The sequence below is a fragment of the Asterias amurensis genome, chromosome 9 (assembly GCF_032118995.1).
Source record: "Asterias amurensis chromosome 9, ASM3211899v1".
In the NCBI taxonomy this organism is placed as follows: domain Eukaryota; kingdom Metazoa; phylum Echinodermata; class Asteroidea; order Forcipulatida; family Asteriidae; genus Asterias; species Asterias amurensis.
In genome coordinates this window covers 20,444,422-20,452,376 of record NC_092656.1, presented here as the reverse complement: position 1 = coordinate 20,452,376, position 7,955 = coordinate 20,444,422, and positions in this window count along the sequence as shown.

Below are 7,955 nucleotides of genomic sequence, written 5' to 3'. Positions count from 1 at the left end.
AGACTTCTTGGGCGCAAATAGAGGGTATCACAAGTTGAACCATCTGTAGTACGCCTATAGCTACAGGTGGACGATGTACACCTCTTTGACCCATGAGAGACAGACAGGCTGGAGGTTCAAAGAGTGCAATAATTATGAGCAAGCCATTGACGTCACAACGCATTGCTGTGTGTTTTGCGGTTGGTGCCTGCATCAGGTGGTATGTTATGTTCACAGGTGTGGTACCGTGGAATGTGGGGTTTCAGCTTTTCCTAATTTGCTTATTCGTTTTCGAATAAGGAATTGAAGCTGTCATAATTCATAGATCTTACTCTGTGCACGCATAGTGGGTATATTACAGGTAGTCTGATGGTCAAATGGCGTCCTGTCATGTATTCGTTGCAAATAAGAAACTGAGGATGTCACAACCACCAACAGTTTAGCTTCCACTAAGTGCACTCATATAATGTGGAAATGACAGGCTAATAATCAAATAACACCATGTCATTATACCACTCTATCCTGCAGCTGACAGCCACAACACCCTCCCTCCACAGCTCTCAATCTTTACTGAGTCCCAATGTCATTCCTGGCACACAAAATAATTAAAGAACCATTGAGACACTTCCGAAATATCAATAGTCAAATACATTTGACGCATCATGTGAACTTTGTATACCAAACTAATCCCAACAAACATACCACTTGTTATCCCCGTACCATTTCGGGATCGTAGCTAGCAAACTCAATTTCCGATTTCTATAATTGAGATTTCCAAAAACTCAGTGATGAAATGAAAGTAATAGGATGTGAATCAAACTGGTCTCAAGCAGAGTTATTGGTAAACCACTAATATTGCGGTTTACCGAGAACTATCTACTCCCGATATCACTGCCTTATACTGCATAAACAAACAGAGAATAAAACAAAGAAACCGAGAGTTTTTGTTTCAATTACCGCCCACATTGTCTAGACACTAATGGTGACTAAAAATACAAGTACTGTGCAAAATCCTCACAACTTCTGCAGCCGATTTCACGAAACGCTATCGAGGTCCCATCGAGGTCCTATCTAGAACTCGTCCTAAACTTAGGATGGGTTCAATGCGTCCTAACGTCTATGTATATTATAACTTAACTTATCCTAACTCCTAAAATTAACCCTTATGAAGAGTTTGATGGAATCAATAGCTGGGGGTGTACAATTCCTTAAGGTTTGAAGTATTGGCCTATACGTGTGGGTGGGTACATAAGAAATTGGCAACCACAACTCTTGTTTTGATCACATTGTTAGCTCTACATGATGTCGAAGAGGTATGTTCTGATGTTGGGTTTGAAACAACAAGATCAAGGTGACCCAAGGATCGAAGAGGCGTCTATAGGTAGGCCTATTTATAAGTAAAAGTTAAAGGCACAGGGGTGGATTTCACAAAGAGTTAAGACTAATCTTATCTCGAGTTAGGACGGTCCTATACTATGGACTAGCAATAAGTTTTAAAATCTCCTAGGACTGGTCCTAATGTAGGACTGGTCCTACAAAGTTAGGACTGGTCCTAAGGTAGGACCAGTCCTAAGTCTTTCTAGAATTGACCCCCTGGACACGTTTGAGTATTGTCAAAGACCAGTATTCTCACTTGGTGTATCCCAAAATGAATCAAATAACAAACTGTGAAAATATTGGCTCAATTGAAAATCGAAGTTGCAAGAAAAAAAATGAAAAAAGAAAAAAGAAAAAAACCAACCAACAAACTAACAAACCAACAAATAAATATACAAACAAACAAACCTTTTTGCACAAATTTGTGTTTCCAGATGCCTGGGAAAGCCTTTCTCAGATTTGATTTCGTGAGAAATTATCCCTTTCTCAAAACCTACGTTACTTCATTAGAGGGAGTGGTTTCTCATAATGTTTAAACCATAAACTGCTCTTCGTTGCTCGTTACCAAGTAGGTTTTTATGCTGATGTATTTCGAGTATTTACCAAACAGTGCCTTTAAAGTGGGCAAGCAATTGAAAGGAATAACAACTATGTTTTAAAAGGTATAAATAGTCAGGTATGGACAGTTTCGAAGCTAGAATATGTCTATTTTGAGGGGCTTATTTGTCTCTATCCAGCTGAGTCTGTCTGGACATGCTTTGGGGATGGCTGCTTGGAGGACATACTTGTCAAAGGAAAATCCAAGCTCTTGAACTGAGTATGAATATTCATTCTTTCCATTCTTTGCATATTTACATATATCCTATAGTGCCACAACCCAGTGGCCGTGATTGCAGAGTCAAATGCATTCAATCCAGTAATACCTGACCCAGGTTTGTATGGTCTCTAAGTATGTAGAACCTCCTGTGTCAGAATTGACCCATATCATATTTCCTATATGGGGTCCTTCCTTATAATCTAGGTCAAGCTGACCCATAAAACTGGTTTAAAACGGGACCGTGTCTGTGACAGTTTGACAGGGAGCGTAAGTTGTTTCACCAAAGTTCTGAGTGAGTATTTCACTCCATTTCCACATCAAGCACAGTATCATTGGTCACTTATTGTCATATTATGTAAGTAGGTCAAAAGAAATCATCAACGGTAAGATAACAAAATGGCAAACTCGTGAAAAAGACTCAAGAAAAGAACAATAAAAAAAGTAAAGAAAACACAACTGCAGGACAAAATCCCATCAGCTCCCTTTCTGCATATATCCCTTTCTTCTAGTCTTATGGACATAAATAGCATACTCGTTCTTGTAACTTTGTGCCGCGCCTGGCTATTGTATGACTGCCACATGGTTGTTTCGTTTCAGTTGCCAAAACGTCAAAAGTTGTGGTGCAAAAGTGTCAGCTTGCGTTTCCGCTTACTTGTTTCGGTTTCAAGTTCATCGAGTAATTTAAAACAAATATGTGGAGGTTAAATGCGTCTATTCCTCCTTTTCCAACCATCAACTCATTCATAATTATTGCTTAGACGTACAAAAATACTTTGAACTCCGAGAAAACCGGAAAACATCGATTGGTGACGTCACAACTTAGTGACGTCAAGATGTAATTCGGGGCTACGTCTGAGTCGGACCGGCGGGGGGCACAAATGTACAGAATGCTGTAGAAGAGGTCCACAATAGACTTTCTGTTATTATCCAATTTGTGTGTGGTTGATGCGCTGCATACCGAAGAATTTATACTATGACCTCCACTGCTTTGTATGCACCCTCAATAGTCAAAATGGATATCGCTTTTTAACGCAGTCATGTTACATTGAGAATTAACAATTACTTAAACTAAAAGAACACAATATAAATGTGCTTCCTGTTTTTGTAAAATTTAACACTTGAAATAAATTCAATAATAAAAGTATCACCCCTTGCCAAATCAAAGATATTAACTGAAGAAAAAACCAAGTTTAGCTTGCAGTTATTTTGTATTAAACGTAAATTCCAATAGGTTAAACCAGTAAAATAAATTCTTTGAGAGTCCGTAATTGTAATTTGATAAAAAAACAGGCAGTAAAATAAACGCAGTATAGTCTGGACCCAGTTTTGGGCGGCTGCTACCGGTACCAAAAAACTGCTGCACGCAGCGAAGAATTGTTTGCCAGCAGACAAAAGTGACATTGCAACCTTTTGATGTTTGTGACGTGGTGGACGTGCATTCAGTCGACTCTACTCTAAAAGTGTGATTAACTATTTGAAGTGTGAAGATATTTTCATGTAATTCACCGAATACACTTTGCAGAACTCGATTTCATTCGTGGTTTTTGTCTTGAATTTGGTAACTTGTTTTTAATTGATGACTTCTACAATTGCATTGGTACATTTAGGCCAGCTGGGAGCTCCTGCCTCGTTTCGGCTCAACACTCTAATCATGAAGTAAGCGATGATCACAGTTCTGAAGCTAGGCCTAACACTAAAAACCGAAATCCAAACCCAAACAAATCCACCAATCATTTTGCCGTCTTTGCAATAATAAAATGAGTAGGATTTGAAACTTTGCATGGTGGAGATAAGATATAGAAGAGTTTGCGGTAACACCATGTAATAACAATCTCTAAATGAGTTGGGGTGGTTCTGAAAAGAACCGTTGGGTTAACTCGACGTTTCGATCAGTATGCTCTGATCGTCTTCTGGAGAATGCTGGACTCTGATGCTGCATGCTGCTTAAGTACTAGGCGGTGGATCAGCCACCCCAACTCATTTAGACATTGTTATTACATGGTGTTACCGCAAACTCTTCAATAATAAAATGGTACTAATTTTCAGAAAAGCAGCTCACACAGGCTCATCAGTTTAGGCCTATACTCGTTAAATTGTACACTGTTTGAATCCTGATGTGCGCAATGAAGCTCTCGGAATTTAAGAATCTTCTTCTAGATACAATGACCGTTGTTGCTCCCTTGTATTTTGAATACAAAGACTACACAGAAATACAAATGACAACCTGCGATCTTGAAACTTCCACGTCTCATGTAATGTAATACTTGAATTGGAACATGAGGACAAAATCCTTGATCTGGTATAGTTACAATGGTTTATTGGCCAAAATAACACGCACATGCCACAACTGAAAGTACTTCATCTAATATGACACATACCTTTGTTACCGTTCAACCTTTTGCAATATCCCCCGGACAGCTTTCCATAGTTTTGAGTTATCAGAGGAAACAATCGTGTCCCATTTTGAGGTCCTCGGGGCAGATTTATTTTTGACATTGAGGCGGTCCATCCATCTGTCTCCCGGAAAAAAAATCGGACAGAGCGGAAACGCCCAATTTGACATGCCGTCTGTCCGCGCTCCAGACAGGGCGGCGCTCTGGTCACTGCCTCCGCTACCCCTCATCCCATTTCTGGCATGTCTTCAGAGAAAACCTCACTGAAGTGACAAAACTCAGCACTGATTGGAGCAACCTTGGCACAGCATGAAATGACTCCGTAAATGATGGCGGGTCTGTTTACTCGAACTTCATGTCAAAACAAAATAATCGTGACGTCACGTGTCAGTTAAAAGTGACAATCGCAACTTGTTAATCTGACAACAATTGGAACGGCACGGGATACGACTTAATAATATTTTCGGCCTTATAAGGTACATTGGGCTTTTTCTTTTTTTGAAAAGCATGCGTAATAATGTCTTAAAAAGGTTTTTGTTTATTAGTTTTTCAAGGGTAAAAATTCATAAGAAATTTGGCAAAGGTATACCTACGCCAACTTCCTTATTGTCTGAACACAGAGTTTGAACAGACGTTTATTTTTTATTTTTCGTTAACTCAAAAGCGTACACTATAACCATGTTAAGTTTTAAAAGATGTTTCATGAGAATAGGAATGACAGTGCGCACATTCAGAACAATTAACCCTAGATATGTTGCATTTATTATTCTTTCTTCATCCTTTATCTGAAAAAGCCTCAAATATCCTAGATAACTTTCAAGTCAAAAATGAAGACTTGTTAACCCCCCAAAATTTGATACAAATTTGTTGTCTGAGACTTTACAGGTAAGTGCGAACACTAAATCGCTTGTAAATTATCCAAAATGGACAGCTACACTGTCAGGGGGTAAAGCCCTATTATTAAGGTAAATCAACAAAAATTGCTTTAAGTGTCCATTCAAGTATCGAGTGTTCTTTTTTGGCAATCGCCTTAGGAACCAAAACGCTCAAATAAAATAGACGGCCAATCAACAATGTATAGCGCCACAAAACTGTAAAATATATATAGATTGCACTAATGCGAAAATAGTTCCACTGTAATGAAATACTGCTCAAATAATGCTCGACCATGGGAGGATTAGCAACAGCCTCCCCGCCTCGAAAGGAATTCAAATACGGCAGCCAAATGTCAGTCTAAAGCGGAAATATTTGACTTTTTTGGAACAGAATCCTTACAACGCATACCTATACGTCTCTTGTGACGTAGACTTGACTCAAGTCCCAATCCCGTTTATTTTCATTCCCCATCGCCTAATCGTCAGAAAACTCTCCCAACATGTGCCACAATAGCTGCAGTTTGACGGCGGATAAGCTAAGGGACCCCGCACGCGACCGGGACTTGAATCAAGTCTATTGACGTGGCATGTCAAGGTGCTCACTACTTCCATAAGATGGTAGAAAAGTGGAGAAGAAAATGAACAGAGGAAGGCAACAAAAAACAGATATGACGAAAGGCACTTTGACGGCGGATATGCTTAGGGACCCTCGCACGAGAACGGGACTTGAATCAAGTCTACTGGTGACGTGGCATGTCAATTGGTGCTCACTGCTGCCACTAAAAGGTAGAAAATGGAGACGAAAAGGAAAAAAAAAACAAAAAAAAAACCCAGCTATGACGAAATGCACCTGGGTCCATCGTGGTTAGTCGCTGTGGGACTCTGTGAGATTGGAGAATATTGGAGGAGTTCACTGAACAACATCTGTCTATTTGAGTTACGTGTTACGAGCAGAGACGGGTTCGTGGGGAATTCACCTGATAATCATGTGTTTGTGACTGTTTGAAACCACCATGTTTTTAAGTCGTACACTTGCAGAAAACACCGTGTGTGTGACTTTTTTTTTAAGTCACTTAAAAGTGTCTCCTGTGTATTTTAGTCTCTTTGATTGAATCTTGGAGCTGCCACACCTCGAGTATTGTCTAATCGTGCAATAATACTATTCCAAAGGCTGCGTTGTGATTAGAAGAATTTCAGGAATTGCAAGACTCTGGCGTTCAACAACTTCAAAGTGAACAGCTATTTTATCACTAAAAGCAACTTTTTTTAAACAAAGTTGTTCGTTCATTTTGGTGTTCACTTGATAGACCATAAACACGATACGATTAGTTTAGATTAGATTAGATATATATTTTTGAAGAGACCAATTCCTTCCAACTGTCTGATTGGGAGACCGTCAAAGAACAACCTGTGGATTTTTGTCTGTAACTATTTTATAAAACACAATCGGCCTAACGGCTTGGGCTATACGTTTGTCAATTAGTTATGATTATGTCCTTTCATGTATGTTTGTTTCGACTTAAAAACAAAAAGGGAAACGAAGCGACTGTTTGGGACATCAAAACAATTTCAGGACACAATTGACAGTGTTTCGGTGAAATATTACCCTAACCCCGCTGCTGTCATGATCTTGAGAGCTTTCAGATGGAATTTAGTTGTTTTCGTTCTGTCAAAGCGCTGGATAACAATATGTTACAATTCGAAATGTATTGTCATTTCATTTTACATGTATTCTGATTGTGAAGCCAATGACTCCGTCACTGTACTAGCCCAAACCAAATGGTGAGAAGACAATGAAGAAAATCACCATTGACAGAAGTGGTTTTCAATCTGTTGAATCCTTGGTTATGGCTTCAGATGCAGAGTACACGTACAACACACACACTCACAATTAAAATTGGGTCAACCTCCCTATTTCTCTCAGACAATGAGCTAGCATGGTGGCTTTACAGACTCGATCGAGATTGTTCTTGGCAGGGAGCCCACCTTGACATCAAAAAGACCACAGCTTTTAGTATGCGCGGACTCCCCTTGTCAATTGCCAGCTTTGTTTTCTGTCTCGACAGGTGTTTGAGGTATGAACAAGCAACCCCCTTTGTCAATCAAACCAAACCGCACTGGATAGTGTATCAAATCACTTTGGGGAACTAGACCACTTGAAAAGAGGCTACCTCATCAGGTAACTGGACTAATGAGAGTCGATTTTTGGTCGATTATAATTGTATTCCTTTTAGCGTCATGTTATCAGACATTATGGCTTGCCTTCAAAATAAAGAAGCGCAAGTGGAAATATCGAAAGAGGGCGCTCTACGTGTAAAATAAAATCCCCATCGAATTTACCACTTCATTGTCCGTGTGGTTGTTTTATAAATTGTTTAATAAGTTAATAATAAACGCCCGAATTCAAAACCAAGTGAAGCTTTTGAATATATTGTTCGCTCGAAGGGAGTGTCGAAACAACCAAGTACATTGAAATTTATTTACACAAAGTGACAGTGGTTTTGTAGAATGATT